General features: G+C 34.5%; 1 protein-coding gene across 1 annotated transcript in view; it reads right to left on the reverse strand.

The window, feature by feature from the left end:
• LOC126756797 (serine-rich adhesin for platelets) overlaps positions 1–21,509 on the reverse strand; it is a 207,783-nt gene extending 186,274 nt beyond the window's left edge. Inside the window, exon 1 of the mRNA XM_050470186.1 lies at positions 21,264–21,509. The gene's annotated coding sequence lies outside the window, so the exon portion shown is untranslated. The remainder of the gene's footprint in view (positions 1–21,263) is intronic.
• Between the last annotated feature and the right edge of the window lie 5,060 nt (positions 21,510–26,569).

Raw genomic sequence — 26,569 nt, forward strand, 5'->3', positions numbered from 1 at the left:
TTATTGTTTTCATTCGGTTATTATTATTATAATTTTGCGCCGAGTAAATTGTATTGCGTTTACTTGGCCGCCTGTGGACACCATTATTTTTGCATAAATTTGTTCGCCACAGCGGTGGCAACAACAAAAACACCCAAAGCAACAACAGTAGCACAACAGGCAGCTGGACATTTTGTGGCAAGCTGTAGATATGTAGCAAGGTGAAGGGGCAGCACTGCGTGCTGCGGGGCATTGACTTGATGGCGAGAAGAGGCCGCAAGCAAAAATAACTCAATTCGAGAAAGCGCTTCAGTTCAAGCAAAAGAGGTCATATTAATTGTGTAGGTTTGGCTGTGTGTGTGTGTGTGTGTGTGTTTGTGAGTAAATATAATTTCAAATAACTCGGCTCTGAGATTGCATTGCCGACCAAGGACACAGAAAGTATGAAATAGATGGAGTGCAGATGGATATCTAGCGGCTGTGGGCTTAGTTTTGTGAATGCGGTGTTAAGAGGGAATGAGAAAATGTTTGGATAGGAAATAAAATGTAAGTAATAAACCGGAGAGCGGCAAAAAATAGAGCAAATAAATGAAAAGTCTAAATAACACAAAGAAAAGGATAGAAGTTAGCCTTAAATAGCAAGAAATAAATATGAAACAACAACAAAAGAACAAAAACAATTTAACTGCTTTTGCACCAAAGCTATAATACCCTCCACAGGCGCATTTATTACAGCATACATGTGTAAAATAAATATTTTTTCTTGATTTCGAGCAATCAGTTTCTATGACAGCTATATGCTATAGTGGACCGATCTGCATAATATGCTCGTAGAATATAGCGTTGTCTTTAAAAATAATAAACGCCAAATTTCGTGAAGATAACTTGTCAAATAAAAAAGTTTCTCATACAAGAACTTAATTTTAAATTTTACTTTGTATGACAGCTATATGCTATAGTAGTCTGATCTGAACAATTTCTTCGGAGATTATACAGTTGCTTTGGGAAAACATGTTTTCAAAATTTTGTGGAGAAATCTCCTCAAATAAAAAAGTTTTCCATACAAGGACTAGATTATGATTGGTCATTTTGTATGAAAACTATATCCTATAGTGATGTGATATCGGCGCTACCCACCAGTGAACATTTTCTTGGAGGGAAAAGGACGCGTACAAAGTTTCAGGCTGATATCTCGAAAACTAAGTAAGTAATTCGCGTATATACAGACATCTACACCGTGGCAGACTGAATACTCGTATTCACATATCTTTTCAGTATAAAAACTTACGAACAAAGGAACGCGAGTGTTGTTATAAAGAAATATATAAACACAATTTGAAACCGAGCTGAGTCTAAGGCTAAAATCGACATGAATCATCCAGCCACACTCACAGATCAGAGGGATAAGGTGTATAAGAAATAGTATCTAAATCTTTTTCAGCGAAATACCTAAGCGATTATATACATACATAAATATATATGTATCGTATATATATATTCTCTTCCGCAAGTATGGAGGTCGCTATGCTCGCAGCTATAAAAGCTCATAAAATTGCGCGACAAAATGCAAAGCCTGCAAAAATCATTAAATTCCGTTTAGCGCCAAAAACTGTGCTACCCAAACATACCGACACGAAAACACACATATAAACTTATGCGAGCACCCAAACGTTAGAGTCGAGTGACTTGCGGTCGCATTGGTGACTGTTTTGCTGGCCGCTTTCGCTGCCGTCTGTTATCCACTGGCAAATTTAATTATAAATAGGCAACAAAGGCAGTTTGCTCACCCTCCATGCCTTGTACGCTCTGGCCGCTTCGGTATTTCTATTATTTTGACGACCGCAATGACATTTGAAGGGTATGGCTGTGGTTGTGTCTCTGTCTGTGGCCGGCAGAGATCAGTCGGCTTACTTTGAATTGTTTCCTGTTTTTCTATGTCTAGTATTTCATTGCCCGCTTTCGGCGTGGACGACATTGACAAGGGTCATGGGGTCACAGTGAAAAGAAGTACAACAATAAAAATATATATAAGAAATAAATAACGGAATACAGTAATTGACATAAAGGCGTTGCATAAAAGTAATGAAATAATGGGAAGTGTAACTAAGACTATGAAACTGCAATGCACATGGTACGTATATGGTATAAAGGCATGTAATAAATACGTATATATGTATTGCGTATTTTTATCGGTAATATAATTAGGAGGAAGCAGCAATGTATACAAGATTTTGGGGTTCCTTTGTGTTATTAAACTTCTTACATAATCAACTCTAAAGCTCTAAATTTCCATTAAAGAAAAATATTAGAAATACTTATACAAACGATTTGCTATAGCTGTATTTGGAGTCCCCAAAAAATTATTAAAAATTCGATCAAAGAATTTTAACATACACCAGTTAATAACAATAATATCCAACGATTACACTCCACCCGCCCAACCGTCGCGAGGTGCGCAATCTCCAAACGAGCGGCATTAGACGAGTCATAAAATACAAGAGAGCTTTAAGCGTTGCGATCTTAAAACATATACGGCGGAAAGTCTAAACTGCCTGGTTGAGCGAACGGGAGCTTTTAAATTAATATCATATAACAGGGATAGACTACCGACTGACTCATTCATAAGCTTTACAAGAAATATTACATCAATCATTTCCCTAAAGTAAGAAATATTTTTGAATGGACTCTGATATCTCTGAATGTACTTGATAACTAGAGTTCCATATCATCGAATGATAGAGATCCAAAACACAAAAAACAAGAAGATTCTTCATTAGTAACAATGTCGTTATCGGGTTGACCATTTTCAAAAAAAAAAAAAAAAAAAAAATACCAAAATGGCGTCGATTTGTAACATTTTTTTTTGACCCGATGTTTTCGACATAATTAGTATGACCGTTTTTAAAAATACTTCAAATCAAAGCTTTTGGAAATTCGAAGCAGACACGATAGAGCATTGTATAAAGAAGATATGTACCAAATTTCAAAGGAATCGGTTAAGTAGAACTTGAGATATCACGTCAACCACCTCGAAAAAGGAGGTTCGACAAAAACGCGTTTAAAGTTTAGGAGACAATTCTAGTGAACTCGGACGCCACGTCACAAAATCGACTGTATCTCCGAAAATAAGTCGAATTTTTAAAAATTCTTCCAAGGTCAAATTTTTGAAAGTCTAAACTTTCAAAATATGCAAAAAAAAAATCGATTTTTTCAAAATCCTAGACCAGAATACCCTCTTAAGTCTCTTTGCAACGCACAACTTTCATCAATTGAAGTATATGATTTAAGCTTTACTGGAATATAATAAAATATTTGAGAATTCTGTGAGAGAAGAGATATTGTTAATAAATAACCAGAACAGAATCGGGCCAAGATGACCTTGCAGATACCTTGCAGAACACCTTAAGAGATATTAATTGAATCTGAAAGAATATCTTCAAATATCACTCATTGTGATTTATTATAAAGATAAGAAGATAAACATTTAGGAAATTTTTGTTGAAAGCTCAGAAGATCAAATTTATCTACGAGAGTCGTGAGATTTACTTTATTGAAAGTTTTGCTGAAGTCAGTGTATATAACATTCCTATGCTTGTGTTCCCTATGATACATGGTTTACAAATACAAGAAAATTTGTTACAATAGTAGATGTTGTAGGAAAGCTTCCCAAAATTTCAATATATAACAATATTTTTCATATATGAAATGTAGGAGTCTTTTTGCGTGCATTAACTTCTCGCAAAATGCCTACCATATTATCAAAAGATGTTAAAAAGTAGACTGGCAATAGAAATTTTTGAGTTATGCACCACTTCTAAGCAAATTTATGAATTTCGTAGAGGAGAATATTTTTTTTTCGACCTTCTGTGGCATAATAGCTCCCCGTTAGAAGCAGTTACATGGCTTTCTTTTACCTATAAAAGGACTTTACTACTTTAATGTTCTGTTTTTTTTTTAATTTTCCAGACGCTATTGCGTCACTGGCGTATTTTTAAAACATTACAATAAACCATAAGGCTGAAGTTGCCTATAAATAAGTGCTCTCATAAAACAACCTTACATTCGTTATATTTATAACCGTTTTATAAACGTCTGAAATTTTATTTATACTTCAAGTGTTTAAAAATAAGTAAAAGTTTGCGTAAATTCAGCTAAATATAACGCAAAATATGAAATTTTAATGCATTAAGTGGGAGTCTTCGTCAATTAGCTTGCATATCCGATGACGTTGCGCCGGTAAGTATGCAACAAAAATGCGAATGCTTTGTGAGTGACCTTGCCGCACACACTTATCTTAAATTTTTTATTTGAAAGGATCATATACTTAGAAAAGCATGCGCACACATACACATCCACATTTTCAAGTGCATAAGCACATACTACCAAACATACATACTTGTGCTCTTGAGTGCCAAATAAAAGTGAATGTACGCATTTGTACGAAAGCGACACGCCACAAAGCACACGTCGCACACCCACACCCTTGCTCGCCACACAATTGCTGGTGCGTTTGTATGTGTTCAAGTGTTCATAATTAAGTTTACGTCTTAAGTCGCGACGATTATGTCATCACCTTATTGGCAGGGCTTCCGACTTGAACGCACTCCAGCGCGCTCACATTAGCGAGCAAAGGCAGCAACAGCTTGCGCGAAATTTTCACCAAAATAAGGAAAGAAAAAGTTGTAGAGAGGGGTTTTCTATGCACACACACACATATACAGCTTCAGGCACACAAAGGCAAATACAAATTTTCTGACGAAGGGAGAACTAAGTGGCAGGACACAAGTTGACGTTGCAGGAACAAATACAGCGAGCGCGATGCTGCCAATTAACGCTGAAATGCGCAAATACACACATACATATACATATAAACAATCCTACTAACAGCGACGTTGACCTCAGCGTTGACTTCAGGCTACGCAGTTTGCTGGCATTTGATGACGTCAGCATAAAAGTAAGTGTATGGTAAGTAGGTGAGTGTGCGTATGTTTGTGAGTATTTGCATTTGATGTGTGTGAGTTAATCTGAACAAATACGAACAAAATGTCTGCAAACCCAGCAGAGAAAAAATGTAGAACGAATAGCAAAAATATTTTTTAAGATTTTGAAAATGAGAAATTCTTTGTACAAACTTTAAATTTTTAGAATTTTATAAAACAAAATAATTATTTCGGAAATTTAAAAATTATAAGTTAAATTAACAAAATATGTGAGTATTTCTGCAACTGGATGCCATAGAAAGAACCCTTAGTTGGGTTAATTATTGGACTCTCTTCATAAGCATCATTCTCTCCGAGCCCTATTCTTCTAATATAATGCTATATATTTATGAAAGTTTGTAATTTACTTATATTAAATGAAGTAAGAACTTTCAAAACGTAGTTTCGGTACGAGAACACGAATTATATCGTTGAAAATTTTACAAATATTGTCACTGATTCCTTACGATAAATGACGCTGGGCTTGAAAGTGCCAAAAAATCCTTTCAAATTCGCAATTTATCATGTTGCCTTAGAAGAAATCAGGAGCTCTCCAATTTACTGCAGAGAGGGTCCAGCAATCGAGTTTTTCATGAAGGTCAAATATAAAGGAGAGTGTAAGAAAGTTATCCGTTGTCTTATACTGTTATAGAGGAGCTATTAGGAAGAGGTAAGCTCAAAGACGACATTTTGGCTCTACGAAACCGTAGTCAAGCCAATAATATTTTATGCAATATTCGTTTGGTGGAGGGCGCTCAGAAAAGTGACGTTCGCTAAAAAGCTGAATCTCATTGGCATCTTTGGTATGCTGTGAACAACAGCAATAACGAAGCTGAATGTAATTCTCTAAATATAACTCATCGATAAGGCTCTCGACGCTGTAACACTTAGGGAAGCTGGTACATGAAAGACTCCAAAGTGCGACATTATCAAATTTTCTTCTACTGCAACTGCATCACCGATAACTTAAATCATTGTGTTGCAGAGTCTAGTCCTAATAGCTCTTTCTCTGCTCACATAAATTGCTAGAGAAGAGTCTCAGTGAGCGCTTTCACGGATGAGTCAAAACTTAGAGAGAAGTTTATAACGGTAGTTTTCAAACGTTTTTTAATGCAAGGTGGGTACCATTAATGTAGCTGTGGATGTATAGCTCCGAACTGCAGCTCATTTTAGGAAGATGAGCGAACAATCCGATAGCAGAGCGGCAATACTAGCATCGAGCTCGCTTACTGTGTGTTAGTCAAGGAGTGAAGAAATAGTAAATAACTTAGGGTTTTCACTGCGGCCTTTGGTCTATTGTGCCCTCTCCTATATCATTTATTATCAATTCAAGGAGTGTGTATCCTCACTCTCGACTGCATCAAGCAATTTTATTAGTAGATTCGTTTGGATGTCTGCAATGGAGGTATCACTCGAAATTGAATTCCGGATAGTATCGGATTGGAAAACGAGTTGGCTCTGCCTTGTCTTTTTGCGTTCTCTGAACTTCCTTGGTAAACAACTATCTCCAGTGCGACCGCAAGATCCTTCTAACCCGCAAAGCCAGGATTAACACTTCGAAAGGTTATGCTGAGAGTTTGGTGGAATTGGAAAGGAATCATCCATTATGAGTTGCTCCAGCCTAGTCGAAAGATTGCTTCTACATATAAGCAAGCAATCACAAAAAAAAAACGGCCAGAAATGATCAACAGAAAGGGCTTCGTCTTCCATCAAGACAACGCTAGACCACACACATCTTTGGTGACTCCACAAAAACTGGGAGAGCTTGGCTAGGAAGTTTTGTTGCATCCACCATATAGCCCTGACCTTGCACCATTGGACTACCATATGTTTCGGTCAATGCAGAACTCCCTTAAGACAGTAAAATTGGTTTCAAGAGAAGCCTGTGAAAATTACATGTCGCAGTTTTTCACCGAGAAACCTGAAAAGTTTTACACTAATAGAAAAGAGTGGTCGACCAAAGTGGTACATACTTGGTTCATTAAAGTTCATTATAAATATAAAAAGTAAGTTGAAGTTTGATTAGAAATACAAAAAGATTTTTTCGACTACCCAATAATACCATCCTAGATTATCACTGAGTGTAGTATGAAGAATATGGTATGTACATATATATAGTAAAACACCTCAGGCAAAAAATATGTGAAATAATTTTTAATTGGGCTTGTCAATTTTCTTTCATTAAACCGAACAGATAACACTGTCATACCTACAAGTACAAGTGTCAAAAATATAAACAACTAGTTTTGAGTTGAGGAGAGCGCATGTACAAATTTCACCATGTTTAGCTCACCTACATACAGTTATATTGTGTACGTGTCAGCTTGCAGATATTTTACAGTGAGTGATGTCATATGTTGTAAATGATAAGCCATTTGATGTAAGACAAATAGTAAGCGGAAGCGAACTCACTTCGCACACTCAATATATTTCAACAAAGAGCGTAACATAGTTTTCTCTTCACTTTGCGCAGTTCTCTTAAATCGCCTGTATATATGCTACACACTACACACAAATATATAATTTTTGTGAACGTTGCATACTTTTTGGCGTTTTGGCTTACACACGTGAAAATATTGCCGATAACTGCTGTAAGAGCATTTCCGCTATTTATAGACAAACATTTGTATGTTTATATGTGTCGGCGAGTCGTTCGTTGCTCACGACAGCTGGCGAAATGTTGCTGCCTCAGCGGTATTTATGGTGCTACCATATGGAGTGAAAAGTGGCATGATAGCGAAATACGGACCATATGGCTGGTATGGCAAGCGTATTACAGTTAAGCGTGCTAGCAATAAGCATTGTAACATATTTGTACAGCACTTACAGGCAACACACAGCCACACACAAACATAAAGAAATACATTTACAGGTCCACACACTTAAATTTATAAATCACATTTGTAGCGCACTCGCCTTCCTCCCATTACATGAAGCGTTTTCAAAAGGAATTTGTAAAAACTTCTTCCTCATATACTGACGAAGACACTCACGGATGTGTGTTAGTGTCTTCGTAGCCTTCCACTTGCATTGTTGTGATTTGCTATTGAGGAAAATAAACAGTTGTTGAACTCACTCAATCATTTCAAGTTTGTCAAATTTATTGTGTAATAAAATCGAATTTCGCGTCAACGCAAATGCAAAATCAAAGGAAACGAACAAAATTGAATCGAATAACGGTACAACAAAATATTTCGATATTCTGTTTACTAGCGCTTTGCATTACTCTGAGTTATTGGGGTAAAAGTGCTGCTGCATCGCTTCTTGTAGTTTTGAAATATTTTGTAACTTTTGCAATTTTGTATGCATTTTTGGAGTCAGTTGAACGAGAGTGGGTAATCATATATAATTTTTCTAAAAGATTTATTATTTTGAATATAATTTTACTATTTAATTTATCGGACAAAAGATGTCTTAACAAAATTTGTAAAAAAAAAAAACTTACGAATAAGATAACGCTACTTAAATTATACAACTTTCAGCTTTTATCTGAATGTTTATCAATCAAACTAGAAAGTCAGCGCATGACATTACTTCGCATCGGCCCATATGTGTGCTGCCTATACTTTCAAAGCAAAAACTGCTTGCCGTGGGTCTTTGCAAAATAACTAAAGAGAGGAAGCTGATACCGGTGAAACAGCTTAGTTTTCCAAGAAAAAACACTCTATTATTGACATGAAAAAAAAAATAGAAATAAAATTCAAAAAAATGTATTGGCTACTGGGTAGAAACTTTCCCCTATCCACATTTAACAAAACTCTTGTTTCCGATCAGGTGTTCAGACCAGTTTGGAATTATCATAAACAACGCTAAGCCCTAGCACTGCTGTACAAATCCAGCGATTAAAAAAAAAAAATTAATATGCCCGTCAATGTACCTTAGCATGTTCGCAGTCACGATCTTGAACGCGATCTCGGAATTGATTCAGTTGCCGCTTCAATTAACAAATTTGTAAAGTTTCATAAAGAAAGAATTTATGACCAAAGCTCTTGCCACTCAAAGTAAATGGAAAGAAAGGCTCAAGAGCAAAAAATCGTACCACCTTATACAGTAGCTAGACTTCCTGCAATTTATATGCAGAGCACCATTTATTATTTTGTATCCGGCACTCGAAGTGTAACCAACCATCAGCTGTTTAGAAATTTGCTGAATGACAGTTCGGAGCATTCGAAGGCAAAAAAAGTGATCAGCGATGGAATTCAAATAACAGCCAGCAATTGTACGTGAGCTCAAACGCCTTAATGTGAATAAAGTTTTTGTTTATCGCACCATCACTCGTTACAATTATATTGGTAGCATCGCAAAGCGCCATAGAGGTGGTCATCAAAAGACTACAACGTCACGTGAGATGGTTCGGAAAGTGAAGAAGCGACTTGAGCGAAATTCACGACGAAGTGCCAATCAAATGGCTAAAGAACTGAAAATATCCGACCGCAGCATCCGACGCATATTGAAAAATGAGCTCAAGGTCAAGCCTTACAAGTTCCAAAAGGCCCATGATCTCACACCGAAGCAGCAACAAGTAAGACTTGAGAGAGTGAAGCAGTTGCTTCTCTTGGCCGAAAGTGGTAAAATTCCGAACATTGTGTTTTCTCAATCAATTCAATTCGTAAACTCTCAAAACGATAGGTTTGGGCCGCTGTCACCGCAGATGGGCGCTCTCCAATTGTTTTCATCGAGCCTGGCGTCAAAGTAAATGCGACATATTATCGGGAAAGTGTTCTGGAGACTGCTTTGAAGCCGTGGGCAAACAAACATTTCGGTCGCAAACCATGGACGTTTCAACAAGACTCAGCACCGTCTCACAAAGCGCGAGTGAACCAAGAACGGCTGAAGAACAACGTTCCGAACTTCATTACCACCAAACAATGGCCCTCGAATTCACCAGCTGCGAATACAATGGATTATTCTCTCTGAGCCATTTTGGAGAGCAAGGTCCGAAGTAAAAAATACACCAGTCTTGAGATGCTGAAGAAAGCCATTGTCCGTGTCACATTCGGGCAGCTTGCGTTTTTTGACCGTCTCAAGGCCATAGCTAAGGCAAAAGGTGGTAATATCGAGCAAAAGGGAATTGGTTCTGAATTTATGATTATTTTCACACATTTTGTACTTAAACTAAATAAAAATAAATTTCCAAACCGAATTTATGGATTTTTAATTGGTTACACTTCGAGTGACTGTATACAATAAGCAAAATAAGTTGTTCGTTAGTTTATTTTTATGTTAACCACTTACAATGGCAATCAAATAAAAAAAATATCTATGTATATAATAATAATTTGCTCAAAATATTTATAAACTGGTTGCAATGAGTCGTTGGAGGTGCTAGAACTAGTTTTATTAAGGGGATATATCCACTTCCAACCCAGAAAGAACGCATGTTTTGGTGATTTTTTTTGTTTTTTGTTTTATATTAAAAGTAGTGTTTAAAATATTCAATGTACTCCAATAATAATTGATACGTTTTGAAAAATTTTGGATTCCCTTGATTCCGTATCAGCTAAGGAGGAATTGCGCAAAAAGTCTCTGGCTGTGAGGAAGACTTTTCTATTAAAATTGTTTGAGATCCAAGAGCAAAAAACAAATCATTATTGTCATAGATTAATACAGATAACAACCGAAGGACTAAAAAGAAAAGTAATTTTTTTTGAAAAAAGATTGGCTTGAAAATTGAAATTATTAGCTGTCTTTGACTCGTCAAACATTACTCTCGAGCGAATCGAACAAGCTATACCAGAAGCTCCAACAAACGGGCAGCACTTGAGGTGCAGCCTTGTGCTAACATGTCTTTTACCGTATACGCAAGGGTGTTGTGATTTTTTCTTAATGGAGAAATTATTTTTTTCGCATTAAAGACGTTGCTGTAACCATTTATTTTGGTTTTCTATAAATTATTATATTTAACTTTTAGTATTATGTTTTAAAAATACAAGAAAAGAAGGAATTTGTAATTTCATTTGTCATTTGAACCATTAACAATAGTAAGAGTGAGCTCAAAATATGCAAAACAAAAGTCAATGTGGTGTACGCATACTCTCGCACGAATTCAACTCGATAACTTTGTTGTTGCTCTCACAAGTAAATTTTTTCACAAGAGAGGAGAGAAATGATCTAGGAGACAGCTATTGTTAAAGATCAACTGCCTTCGATCATTAATTTACAGTATCTGAGAAAGTCGTCTGATTTCAAGGAGAAAACAGCGTTCAAAAGCCCATTTATAGTTAAAGATCATATCACCGACAATATTTGCAAAGATATTACATTTGATATACCGTTTTTTTTTCAATGGGGCTGATTTGTTTTCTAAGTGACGTTTCGGCCATTTTTAATTTGTTATGGCCTGTTTTTTTCGATCATTAATTTACAAAAGTATCTGAGAAAGTCGTGTGATTTCAAGCAGTGCCGCCGAAGCATGCATTGCCAAAGACCGGTCGTTTGCAGTTCTCGCTTTTTGAGAAAGAATTTGGGCTTAGGAATTTTATTTTTAAGAAAATCGATTTTGAAAACAAAACTGCGTTCGTGAAAAAAATCCACAAATTATACCCATTTTCATAGTTTTGAAATCATCGAAAATAAAGCTCAAGTGCCGTAAAAATCATTGGTAACCAACTTTTTTTGCTCATATCACCGACAATATTTGCACAGATATTACATTTGATATACCGCTTTTTTTCAATTCAGTTGATTTGTTATATATTGTGATAGTATATCGGCCATTTCTTAATTCAATGTTATTTATGTCAAAATTAAATTAAATTGCGTTAGATAGAGAGCCTATTTCATATATACTATAGTTACCCCGACTTCCTAATACTACATATATGTATATGTATAGGATGTATAATGATTTTCGTCCTTATGAATACTTTGAACATATATTTCGGGTAGCATGTGAGTTATTTATTTATAAAGTTGCTTAAAAATATGTCTGATTTATAATCAGCAATGCTTCTAATATATCTTGTAAAATATTTTCCCCCTTTCCAGCTGTTATAAACCCGGTTAGGTTGGTCAAAATGTACAATATTTTCATGACTTTAAGTCGATAAGTTTTCTTTGAAATTATAAAAGTCTTTAATGCTTTAGAGTTGAAAATGAATGGAGTTGAAACTTTACATAGTTAGTACCGATCCTGTGGTTGACGTTTTCCACATCTTCTTAATACATATATCAAATTTAGCCGCTTTGAATGAGTTTATGCGAGAAATATCTTAGTTGAAAATGATTTTAATATAATTTTAGCTGACGCAAAGTAAAACAAAGCAAATCAATTACAATCCATTCAGGATTTTGCCGAATAATGACGATTGAATTATTACATAAAATCGACATCTTGTTATCATAACATAATCGGATCAATTAATTGAAAGATTGTTGCATTGTCTTGGCCCATATCACACTGTATAAAGAAGTCTGGTGAAATAGAAAAGTTTTCTAACTAGAAGTAGTAAGCTATAGTGGTCCGATCTGAACAAATTACAAAAGGATCATTGACTCCGTGAAATATAAGCAATGAAGCAATGACTTCAAATGTGAACAAATGGGTCATTGACATCAGAAAAATGTAAACAAACAGGTCTTTGACTTCAAAATGTAAACAAAGGGATAATTGACACCATAAAAGGTAAACAATAGGGTCAATGACCCCAAATGTAAACAAAGGTTGTTGACTTGGCTAAATATAAACAAAAAGGTAACTGATCTCCTAAAATGGAAACAAAGGGGTCATTGACTTTGGAAAAATGTAAACAAACATCAATGATCCTGATCTCATAATTTAAACAAAGGGGTAAACAGGTAACGAATACGAGAGCTCGTTTATTTTCAGCTCACTTTTTTTCCAATTTATTATATAGGCTGCTAAGGGGCACATCTCAACAAAAATACAGACAGAATATTATGCTCAAAATAAGTGATCCCAGTCCATATATTAATCTTGGTAGGATCTCTTTATGAAGCTAGCAATGCATGTGAACTATATAAAAAAGTAATTTAATACCAACAAAGAGTGACAGCTAAGTTTGATTCTAATTTTTATACAGATTTGATGGAGACACTCTCCATTCCCTTCACTTTTGGAAGTATGCATAGAAATGTAACGCCATAAAAGACTTGAATTTATTATTTTCAGCGATTTTTGCTGTCATGTATTTCCTACTTTTTATGTGTGTGTTTTGTTGACAAATGTGGTCAGTACTGAGGTCAATGACACCACATGGCAAGCGGTCAGTGTGACAACTTGTCCACTTGGCAATAACAGTGAAATATCAACTTCTGCCACATCACATTGATAATTCCTATATACTGAATGCTTTGATGTGGTCCGATGTGCTAAAGCTAAAATGCTTCCTTGTGCTAGCACACACACACATACTTAGAAACACATATTTACCGACTTTGACTTTTTCCAGTGAAAACCAACATTGTGCGTTGTAACAGAAAATCTCATATTAACATTACAACAACAAGAAGTGTGAGTATATGTTTTTGCTTGTGACCAAATATTGTACGTAGAGGCTTGTGGCATGCGTGAGTGAAGACATGTCTAATAAGATTGTATATTCGCCTCAAGCTTTCACTTCACCAGTACAGTCAACAATTATGATTGCTTTGTAGCATGCTTTTAGGGAAAATTTAGCTTGGCAATGAATATTGAAACAAGAAGAAGTTGTACTGATTTTCCAAATAATCAAAGCAATAATCAGATTACTACCACCGGTATATAATTTTGGACAAATTATCGGGATCCCGTAATATTTCGGTATTATTAAAATTTTAATTCAAAAAAGTATAAAATCCTCGGATCCGAACCGCAATATTAAGTGTAAGGAATACTGTTAAATTTCGGGATTATTAAAATTTTTGTTCAAATCGATTTTTTTATTGAATGTATTTATATGTGTGACCTGGTCTACGGAAAGGGGGCTTAGGTGTCAAAAAAAGGAGAACAATTAATGAGATAACGAGAAACTGACGATATTTTTAACAGCTGTTTCCCAGAAAACTAGTTTTCGCACGCTAGCACACTTTTCGTAGACCAGGTCACATGTATTAAATAAAATAAGTTCCAAAACCCGAAATTTCGGTACTAAGAAACTAAGTTGTCGGATCCCGTAAAATTTCAAGACTATTAAAACGTACTATATTGAAGCCGATTTTTATATTGAACCCACTTATTTACGTTATATTAAAAAAAGTTGCGAATTTCAGGATCCCAAATTTCGGGACTTCACAAATAAGTTTTCGGGATCCCGTAATATTTCGGGATTATTGAAATTTGTATTATAGGGAGTTTTTATATTGATCTTATTTATAATATTATAAAAAGTAAAAAAAAAAAGAAAATTCCTTGATAAGAAATATCTAACCTACAAAATTGAGATTTCGGGATGCCGTAAAACTTCTAGATTATTAAAATGAATATGCAATAATTTTTATATTGAACGCACTTATTTATGTTATAATAAAAAGAAGTTGAGAACGACAAGGTCCGAAATTTCGGGACTACAAAATTGAAGTTTTCGGGATCTCGTAACATTTCGGGATTATTAAAATTTGTGTTCAAGCCGACGTTTATATCGAACTCACTTATTTGTATCAAGTTTTTGGGATCCCGTGAATTTCGGGATTTTGAAAATCTGTATTCAAGGTGTTGTTATTGTGAGCTTATATTATCTAAAAAAATTTAAGTTTTCGGTATTGCAAAATTTCTATATTTCCTTCCTTTCTAGCAGGGTGTCTACACATGCATATATATGTACATGTGTAGATATTTATACACTTGGCTGCATGTGCAGACACTTAGCTTCGTGCCAGCAAAACCTCACAGTAACATGGAAACTGTGGTCAAATATATATTTATGCGCACTCACATGCATTCGTTTGTGTGTGTGTGTTAAGTCATGAGTTTATGCAGTCGTTTCCGTGTTGCTGTAAACGCTTTCTTGTTTATTTATTTGTTTAGCCAAAAGTAATAAACTTTAATATCTAACACTCATAAGTGAGATTTACGATTTAGATGCGAATAAAGTAAGCAAAGCTGGTGGTGATTCGAAAAATATATATTTGGGATTTGATTTTCTTGTAATTAATGAGATCTTGATATGTAATATTTCGAACGAACATTACTATTTTACGTTGAATAAAACCTCATCAAAATTAAGTATTAGAATCCTAACTGGCTGAAGTTCCCTATGGATTATCTTCAATAAGCATATCAGATCGAGTTGACTACACAATTTAAGGTATACTAAGTTGCGAAATAGTTCATTGATAAACAGTCTAAGGAATAATTATAGACTGCATTCTTCGGAGCTGCCCAAACTGGAAAAAGCTCTTTATGGTTGGTTTATCCATATGCAAAATAAGAACTGGTCAATAAGTGCTTTAATGCTAAAAAAAGCAGAAATCCTGTACTCAAAATTAAAGGAAAACGAAGCTGATTTTTACGCTGGCGATAGAATATCAGGCAAAAAGTTGTCCTCACAGCCTCAGCTAGTTAATCATTTTATAGAAAGATTTAGAGTTAAAATAACCGAATTGCACTTCGTAAGGGATCAGCTATATAATGCAGACGAGTCTGGTTTATTTTGGAAAGTTCTGCCAGAAAAAACGTAAACGCACCTTCTCATACAGATGAAGCCGAATGATAGCGAAAGATGGAAACATTTGCGGATTGTTTATGCCAAAAATCACGAAGCTGCGCTACCGAAACAGCCTTTTATCGGATTTCTCCAGTCATTGAAGAAGCTAACAATAACAACTGCAATAAATCTTTTGGAAGGTGTTTGTAGTCGTGTCAGTGAAGAAACCCTAGCTAATTGCTAGATGAATATTTTTAATTTTGCAAAAAACGATGATAACCCCAAAGATAGTATGCCGTTGGCGGTTTAAAAGAGAAATTGGAAGCTGAACTTCGCTTCGTGATGAGCAACACAATCGATCTCCTGCACAGTTCAAATCCTGAGGTTTGTGTTTGTCCGCTTAAATGCTCAAAGATATATAAGTTCCATTCGTGAATGGAACGAAAATATTAAGGTAGATAATGCGGACGACGATATTTAACCAGAGGACGAATCAGATGAAGACTGCACCTCAGAGATCCCGGAGAAAACCATACCAAAAAAAACGATGTAAATGTACTGAGACGCCTAAAGGAGAAAGCTGTATTTCAATTATTCGAAGTATTAGAAAGTACAAAAAAAGATGACTGATTTTTTTAAATAGCATAATTATATGTACTATTTATACGAAACAGTAAAAAATTCTGAGTTTAAATGTGTAAAAATGCTTAATTGTATATTAACTTATTATTTTTGGGTATTTGAAAACGTGAAAATTTCGCAAATATGAATTGTCTTGGATTTAATTAGTTCATATTTTCGAGTGTGCGATTAATGGTCTGTCTTTCCGTCTGCGTATACGCGAACTGGTACCTCAGTTTTGGTGATATCGATCTTAAATTTTACGCACGTCAAATTCCTTCCAAAAAGCTGCTCATTTGTAGGAGCCATTAATATAGGACTTCCATAGCATAAAGCTGCTATACAAACTGATTAAGCACAATGAAGTCTTTGTAAGGAAAACTTTTTTATTTGTCAAGATAACTTTATGAAAATTATGAAAATTATTTTCTGAGACAATATCCGAATATGTTCTATGTATCGGATTACTATAGCATATAACTGTCATACAAGTTGACCAATCAAAATAAACTCTTTCTATCGAAAACTTTTTATTTGACAAATTATCTTCCTTGACTATAAGAAATGCAGTCGTGAAGGGTATTATAGCTCCGCTGCAGCCTAAGTTAACATTTTTTCTTGTTTTTCATTTTCTTTAATTTAATAACGCAGACACAATTTCCCTTAGGGCCAACAGGAAGTGATTTTCTTTCAATCTCATTTTTTATTTATTTATTTACTATTTTCCATACATATTGTATTTACTGGTCAGACATTTTTGTTGTTGAAATTTAATCAATAAAAAAGTAGCATCTTTGCACAGCTGTTAAAAATAGAAACACACCACGAAAAGAAGAGAAAAAGTAAAACCGGAAAAGTTACACAAGCCAAACAATGAGTGATTGATGGTGATGGAGGTTGTATGAATACGTGTGTGTGTGTGTGTGTGTGAATGTATTTGTGCAATTAAATAAAAGCCACTTGAATGCTTATATGTGCGCACACAACTCTATTTAAAAAATAGATTGCCTTTTTGCCTGAAAGTATGCTACACTTTTTCAGCACAGTGATTCTGTAACGCTCACCAAGCCAAGTTAGTTAGTTAGTTAGGGATTCAATTGTGTGGAGTTGTAAATTGGCGAATTTTTTCTTTATTTGTGTTTGTTGTTGTTTTTATTTGTTTTATTTGCTATTTTTCGACTTGTGTGGTTTGTTGTAAAACAAAGACTGGAAAACAGACTAATTTAATAACAGCAGGCAAAGCAATAAAAAACGCGCATTTGTGTACATATGTATATATATATATATATATATATGTATGTACGTATATTAGGGATATGTGTTTGAGTATGAAAATGAAAAAAAGCTGCAGGAAAAGTAAAAATAGCGCAAATATCTTTATACACGCGCTTAGTTCGTATTTAACAAGGGTCAACGCTTGAACGCTTCCCACTCAGGCATACGCTGCACAAATGTACATTTTATTTGGTGCGCTATTTTTATGCCAGCGTAGTGTGTTTGTAAATGTACTCATGTACAAATATATATTTATGAATTTACATTTGTATTTTCTGCTATTTATTTGCGCTTCATTGATTATGTATTGTATGTGAATATTGAAGTGGAAGTTGGCATGAATGCTGCATATGGCCCGAAATAGCTGCGTAAACACACGCTTGTTTGCATTCCTACAAACACAACACACACATACACACATATAATTGCACATATTTACATTTCTTGCACACGAATTTTCGCATGTTATGCAGCCGCAAATGCATGTTGCGTATACGCCATGGTGCGCTCGCCGCTGGATAGTCAACAGAGGCAGCGCAGGAAATGAGAAAAAATTAAAAAAAATTTAAAAAATAAAAAAAATAAATAAAAATGACAAAAAAACCAAAAAAAAAAAAAATAATAAAATAAAAACTTGAAAAAAAATAAAAAATAGTTTTCCAAACCCTGCACCCGAGCTTTGTATGCACATAACTGCACATGAAAAATTACAAATGTGCAAAGAAATAAAATAAACCGTTTGTTCGCTTGTAAGCCCATAACCCAAATGCTGCAAGCGCATGCATGTGTTTGTATGCAGCTCAGAAAAAGCAAAAAGTAAGCATACTTTGCTTGTGTAAAGCTTTATATTCCCACAACTCCCTTCCGCATATTCAAATTGTTTTATATTTTTTGTTGTGCTTTCTCATTTTGCTTGCACAAAATGCCACTATATGCTGCGGTGCGCATCAGTTGGTTAATTCGAGTACATTTTACGGTTGAAAGCAGCAATTATTGCAGCAGTGGCAAGTGGCTTTTTTGCTGTTTTGCGCTTTTAGCAGCAAATAAAATGGACGAGGTGAATCATACTCAAAGCAATGCAAACTGTGTACAGCTTTTTGGGGTCATAGCGTAATAAATTTGTATGTGTGTAATAAAAACTTCAAAAATTCGTGGAAAAAATTTGTAAGCGGCTTTTAAAATAAAAATTTATTTTAAGATTGAGTGACATTGAAGAGAGGACAAGAAAACTTCGGGCTTATAAAAAAGAGACGTGAATACATAAATGTGATATATACATACATATGTAATATATGAGTTGTATGAGTATACTGTAAGTTAGTAAATTATAGTTCTTTTCTATTGCAGTCAGCATGCTAACAAAGAAAAGATTTAAATCGGAATTAAATATTGACAAGAATGGATATTCTTGGATTTAAAAGAAATGGGATTATAGAAGGAACAGTTTTTGGACATGCGAAATCCTTAAAACAAAAGCGTGTCTACGAGGGATAAATATTACATAGCAGTGAAAATGAAAAGGGCGAAAGAATTTTTGCACAGAGAGATCAAAGCTCAGGGAAAGTGTGGTACGGATGTTTTTTGTAGGTAGCAATTTATATATTGCTTCCCAGATGTCAAGCATTCACCAATACTTTGTGCTACTGAAACATAAAATGAGCTGATAGCAAAGGAAAAGAGCTAGAAACGTCACAAAAATTACTACATAAAAAAATATTCATTTAATACTAGCTTACTCAGAAATAATCTAGTACGTAAAAAATCTAAAGTCTATTCTTAATCTTTAATTTAGTTATACATCCTGTCTAGATAGTATCGGAAATTTATAAATAAAACGAAAATTTTTCAATCATCATCATCAATTCCCGATACTTTCTTGACAGGGTGTATACTCCTATCACCTATTCTTATTAATTCATTAATTGCCTGCGTAGATTTGAATATGGTAAAAAATAACAAACTTCGCAAAATCAACACAGACGTTTCGTAAAAGTTTATTTTTTTTTTTAATTCGGAAATTTCGCGATTTGATTTTGACTGTGTTTCAACACCGCAACTTGCAAAAATTGAATTTTTTTCAATCCCGAAATTTTGGAATTTTTGAATTGCCAAACTTCGTCACCGAAAATTGTTCAAGTACGCATTATTTAATCCCGAAATTTCGGGATTTCAATTTTACAGCGTCAAACTCCTGAAAGTTGCGCAGGTATGTAAATTTTTCGATATTAGAATTTCGGGTTTGTTAAAATCCCGAAAGTATTGCGGTATGCAATTTGTTCTATTTCAATCATGAAATTTCGGGATTTCACTATGGATGTGTTTCAATTCCGAAATTCGCAAAAATTTGATTTTTTTCAATCCCAAAATTTTGGTAACTTAGTTTGGCAGTTCAAAAATCCCGAAATATCGGTACTTTTTTTTCCAAAATCTCAAATTTTGTGCAAATAGGAATTTTTCTCAATCCCTAAATTTCGGGATTTCAATTTAAGGAGGTTTTAAAGGCATGCATACTTAAGGATAGTTATAAGACACTTTTGTTATTAAATTAATGGAAATTTTGCTTTTAATATCAACCTTAAGTAATAGTTTATCCTTCTCATTAACCAAGAAGGGTGTTTTTACGATGGTAGACTTGTCCTTTTTAGACAGAAGCCAGCGAAACGTTGATTTAACACGCTGTGTTATTGATTAGACAATTATATTGCTATTTGCTATGCAAGTATTTCAAGAAACATAAAAAATTAAAAAAAATACCGAAATTTCGGGATCCCGAACTTGTAAAGGTTGACAGAAACTTGGTTATAATACGCAAAGCATAGCAGAAAAAAATAAATAGTAAATAATACATAAAATGGATTTATTTTTTCTCTAAGCTCCTCAATTTAAAACCAGAAGAATTGCAGCTTCACTATACTATACACAGCTGAAATTTTTCTAGATTTATATTAATTTACATCGACTTATGCTTAGAAAGTCATTAGTAATATATAGAATAAGTTTACATGATTCTGCGGTTCGGAATCTCGAATATCTGATTTCGTGATTTATTTGTATAAAATGTTTAGGGGTTGCACGGTTAAATAAAATAGTGCATTAACTAATGTGAAGTGAATCCCTAAAATTTGGGATACCGAATGACTCCTAATTATATTTTAAAATTATCATCTTTTTATAAACTTAAGTTTTTAAAAATTTGAATTTCGGGATCCCGAAAATCGGAATCGGGATTTATTACAATTATCATTAAATAAAGTACATAGTGTGGTAATAAACTTAAGGAAAATTACGAATTATCGGGATCCCGAATGTCTCTTAATTATACCTACTTAAAAAACATCAGCTTCATATACATACATATGTACGTATAATTAATCCTTAAAAAATTTGAATTTCGGGATCCCGAAAATTGGAAGTCGGGATTTATTAAAATTATTATTAAATAAAGTACATAGTATTTTAACAAAATTAAAGTGAATTTTCGTCATCTTTAATTACTATTAACTATCACATTTTCTGAGTCAATAATATTTTTTTCTGAATTTAAAATCACTGCTTGAGTTATCTTCATCGCCATATCACATTCTGCACTGCATTGCCACACGTAATTAAATTTTATGTAACCCCTTTTTATCTTAACTTTAATGAAGAGTCTGTTTTGCGGAAACTGTGATTTATAAGAGCATCACCCAAAAAGTTACTGGCACTGTATGCTAATATACACGTAAATATTGTGTTGCCTCCAAACTGCACAAGTGAAACAAGCTGCACAAATAGTCGAACAAACAAGGCACATAAAAGAGTTGGGCAAATTTCAACTTTGACTTACCAGCAACACCAACAGCAACAGCAACAACAACAGAAGCGTCGGCAGCATATACAACAACTATGAAGACAGCAAAGTCGTAGCATGCAAAACATAAACACAACAGTTGCACAAAACAGGCAAGCAGCAGCAGCATGACTTTATGTAGTGACAGGAAGAGCAGCAATAGCAGCAATGGCAGAAAAAGAAGCAGAAGAAGAAGCAGAGCAAGTGAAATTTATGCATTGCAATGTGCTTGAGTTATTATGATGAGCGGCTTCCGCAGCACACGCGCCACTGCCTGCTGAATACTATTAAAAACCTGAAAATAAAAATAAATTTATATACTACAACTATGTATGTGTGTGTGTATGTATACTCGTGTTTGTAAATAAAATGAAATGATAAAAATGTAATGAAAAAGTTATAATTAAAAAGTCAGCTCGAAAGGATGCACATTTAAGAGTGTTTTTTATGCGCTTATATACATATGTACATACTTTATGGGTATATATATGTATACATATATACCATATATGGAAACACACAACTTATTTCCACAAGCAGCTCAATTTCTGCTGAGCTCAAATACTCATTAAGTATATATAAATTGTTTTTCTGCTCTTTCCTCGTAGTTGAAGTTGAAATTTCATTTTTATTGAAAGCCTTAAGCTGGTCTACAGAGTTAATGGTGCCCATAAACGGGTTAATAAAGACATATTTACAAGACTCTGCAATTGTTTTTACAAATATATTTAATTATTAACACTTGATGGACTGTCACAACAGTGTCACTGGAGCCAATAACACGTATTTGCTTCAATAATAAAAAATATAATGAGAAAATAAATATATGATAAGCTCCACTTCAAATAAAAGTGGAAGAAAAGGTATATTTTCTGAAAACTCATTTTAGTTTCTCTTTTAAGGTAAATCAAATGGAAGCAATCGATAATAAGTTTAAAAGTTCTTTTGTGTGCAATAGTATTTTCGAGTATCAAATTGGTACGCACACATAATTCTTCAACTAACAAAAATGCTGTTAGTGATTTAATTTCAGGCCGAGCTACATATGTAATTGAGCTTGTATATCTGCGCAGGTTTCATAAATTCATCATTCATAGATTTCTGGTGAAGTAGTCGAATTTATGTTTGTAAATAATATTTTTGTACGACAAGCTCTTGAAAAAATAGTTTAAGAGCTTAATTCTTAAGGAAATGTTATGAGTTCATCATAACTGAATTTTATTAAGCATTTGAGAATTGCTTGCAACTAACAAATTCGCTGAATAAAATAATTGGTTTTTATTTAAGGAGCCTAAGGTATGCCCTCAAGAACCCTCAAGAAAACTATTTATAAAATGTAGACAGGCTGTGGCGAATATTAAGATGATAATATGTATGATATATTATTTCGCTGACTAAAATAATTTAGAAGATATCCTTTGACTTCTTCAATTTTAATATCTAGAGAAGAGCAAACAAAATTGGGCTAATGTAAACGCAGAAAGATATTACTTTAGCTAGTCACTTAACATTTTTAAAGCTCTATTTGGTGTGTTAGAGGAGACGAGCTGCTTCACATAGAAACCTCTAGAAGAGTAACAAATGCATATTGCTTCTATTATGATAAAGTGTCTTACCAAACCATATAAATTTAGAATCTCAAATATTAAAAAGAAAGAAACCATAGATGTTCTAATTGGAGAACTCGGACGTCACCATTTAATGCAAAAGTAAACTGATTTGAATGGATGAAAGAAATATTGCCAAGTAGAACTTTGGAAACAAATACCCACAGTGAGTGAAATGTGAAATAGGTGCGGGAGGCAAGAATATTATGTTGGAAAGGAAACATGTAACTTATATTTCAGTAATAAACCTCTATATAAGGTGAACCAAAATTTGTATACTCTCGAACTAGTTGATATTATAGAATACCTCTTAGAGACTTTCTCTTCTTTAGATATTTAACAGGTCTCGCAACAACGACAAACTAGACCGCTCTGCAGCAGCGTCCAGGATGATAGGGCCAGAACCATGCATTTCAGTAGAGCCCCACACCATAAAGAAGCTGCTCTGCACTGAGGAGAAAGTGGAAATAGAACAGCATTGGCAGGAGGCAACAGGAGTGCGCCATGCCAAGCTACTTCTGGGAGAGTACAACCTTGCAAGGTTTAAAGAAATGATCAACCACCCTCGAGACGAATTCCGCCTTATAGCCGCGTTCTATACAGTGCACTGCAGGCTCAAGAAGCACTTGTCCAACATGGGCATATTCTCTTGCGCAAACTGCCGGTTCTGCGTTATGGAACAGGAAATTTTAGAACACCTGATTCTGGATTGCCCAGCAATTTGCAGAAGCAGGCTCAAGGCCCTAAGTTCCATCTACGTGAACAGGGATCACATCACTTCATTCGCGCACAGCAGGCTGCTGGAATGGTTCAGGGTGTTGTACCTTTGTGACCACATGTGATATGGAGGAGGGCACAATAGACCACAGGTCGCAGTGAAACGCGTCAACTTTCCTATCAATCAAACCTTCTAACAAAACTTCCGGAGCTTCTGGCGAGTCAATATTGATGTGTGCAACCTATCGTTGTCCTGATGGAACACAATTTTTCTCCTATTTGTCAAAGCGGACGCTTCTGGGCGGCTGCTTGCTTCAGATGGCATCTTTGAAATTACCAAAACAGAATCGATTAGACCAAAATTGCTTGTGATTGGCTGTTACCAATGCCAATACTCTAAAGATTATTCACATTTTCAACTGCTTGGCTTGCTTTTCATTTCAATAGACGAAATATTTTGAAATATGGCGTATTTGACCTTTGCTGATGTCAACCTTTGACGATTGTTAAAATAATACCAAGCCAAGTAATCTCTAAACTGTTTGAAATGTTTTTGTTTTTTTTTACAAAAACTTGTTTTCTTCTACCATTTAGCGGAACTCGATGGCACTTAAACAACGCGATATAGAAGACTTTTAAAGTTATCTATTGAAAAAATAAATATATGTCTTTCTACTCGACCCTACATCTGAACACAATAAGTCTACTCTTTGGCTTTAAATATGTTCTTGGCCACTTGTTTGGGCTAGTCTATTTTCCGATAAGTATTTTTTTAGGTATGAAAAATGCCTTTCTATTTTAATGGTGTCTATTTACGTCGCTATAATTTTTACATTTTGTATCAAACGGAGGTTTACCCTACAATCGATGAAAATTTCGTTGCTTCTATGTTTACAAATACAACTGGAAAGAGTATGTCTTATTGCTAACGTCACACAAGTGTGGTTAATAGAATAAATAAAAGTGAGTTGAACCATTGAGGAGTGTCGTTAATTTAAATATTTATTACCTGAAATGAACCGATTTCCATCCAAAGCACCATAACACAAATAAATTTGGTCAAATCCCCAATTCACCAAAACATGTCGGGGCGGTGGATCACGTTATCAAAACGCAACAAAAAAGAGAAAGGATTGTTGCTACCAGTAACTGGGCAAAATGAAAGGCTTTAGCCGCTCAGTTAAGCTCAAATACGTGCATAAATGTGTGTGTTTATATGCGTATGTGTGTGCGTGTGTACATGAGTTTACATGCTTGTGACGATAAGCGAAAACGTCATTAACACAAATCAACATTTGAGCAATAACAAGAAAGATAAAAGTGGGCAGCATGAGTGCTCGTTGACAAAAAGTTACGAAAGAGTTCGTGCGTAAGGCCCGGTGTATGTGAGAGGGTGCATTAATATGTATGTATGTGGTTGTTGCTGCGTCTGTGTGCGCGCACTTTGTTGCCATTTTATGCAAACAAACGCTATAAATACAACAAATACTATTAAAAGCGACGAAAAGCCGATATTGACAATAAAAAACAAACAACAACAATAATAGCGCACAAATATATACAAGTATTAGTTTGTATATATATCATGTGTATGTATGTATTTGTGAAAGTGCCTGTGCGCATGGAGCAAAGGTTTGTTTACGCGAGTGGGCGGAATATAGCCGATTTGAACTTTATGCGATTGGACCAACACGGCAAGGCAGAAATCAATGAAAGCAGCAAAAGCGTTCGTTTGGGAATTGTTGGACGATGCTGTTATTTTATTACAGTTATGCTGCTTTGTTGAGTCTTTTGTTTGCAGTTTGTTAGCTAAGGGAGTTTAAACGCCCATTGTATGTTATATAAATAGGCATGGCATAGAATATTATGTAAATAGTGAGAAAATAAGTAAACATAGAAATGTATTTTAAAATGAAAATAAATTAAAAATGTATAGCCTTTGTCCTTGAACACATACTTTTAGAAGGGAAAAGTTTTAAAGACTATAAAAATTTTATAATATTCATTTTTTATAATTGAGATCAAGTAGGGATAGGCTAAGTTTTTTAAATATAAATTATCTACCAATACGGAACACGCTTGTTTTCGTTCTCCGAAAAACTATCTTTTCTAATTTCTGGCTTAATGGCTTCATCAATGAATAAAATTATCGCTATTCTGGTGAGTTAAGTTCTCGCATGGTTCAAGAAACGTAATTGCATCACCAAAAATGCACCATTTGGGGCCAAAACGGGCCTTATTTCTTTCGAAATGCGGCTGAAAATGCCGTTTCTATTAATAGCGAGCGTTATAACATGATGTTGACCGACTTGTTTTTTCTCGGAAATTGATGAAATCGACACAAAAGTAAGATGGTGTGCCGCCTCATGTTTCACGTTTAAGATCATCTCTAATAACATATTTACAGCAAAGTTTGGGGACTCATTAATTTGGATAAAAAGCCCATACTAATGGCTAACTCGAAGACTAAATTTAGCATACTATAGCTGAAATTACAGCCTAAATGCAACACCGGGTCAGCGTAAATGGGTGGAGATATGTAAGCGGAGCCGAGATGGTCATATGGCAGATATCTTCTTCGAATCGTAAATGGCATGAAATTATTTACAAACAAAAAATTAAAAAAAAAAAAACAAAGTCTCCTTTTCGATCAAATTTGACTATTTTATTTATTTGACAAGTTTAAGATCCGTTATTCTCGTTGCTAGATCTAGTATATGTAAATATTGATGGCGATAGAAGCCCTTAATTATTCAGATAGAACGATATCCTCGTTTGGTACATACATACATGCTTTCATTGAGATATATTCACTAATATGCGTCATAAGGTAAATCAAAGGTTATAAAATCATCATATTAAATACATGGGGACTAGTGAACCTTTAATTGGTGACCAGAACAATTAAGTCACACTTAGAGAGTTGTGACACGCTTTTTTAACATTTATGAAATCCAAATATTGAGAACAGAGTAAGGA

The sequence above is a fragment of the Bactrocera neohumeralis genome, chromosome 4 (assembly GCF_024586455.1).
Source record: "Bactrocera neohumeralis isolate Rockhampton chromosome 4, APGP_CSIRO_Bneo_wtdbg2-racon-allhic-juicebox.fasta_v2, whole genome shotgun sequence".
Taxonomy (NCBI): Eukaryota; Metazoa; Arthropoda; class Insecta; order Diptera; family Tephritidae; genus Bactrocera; species Bactrocera neohumeralis.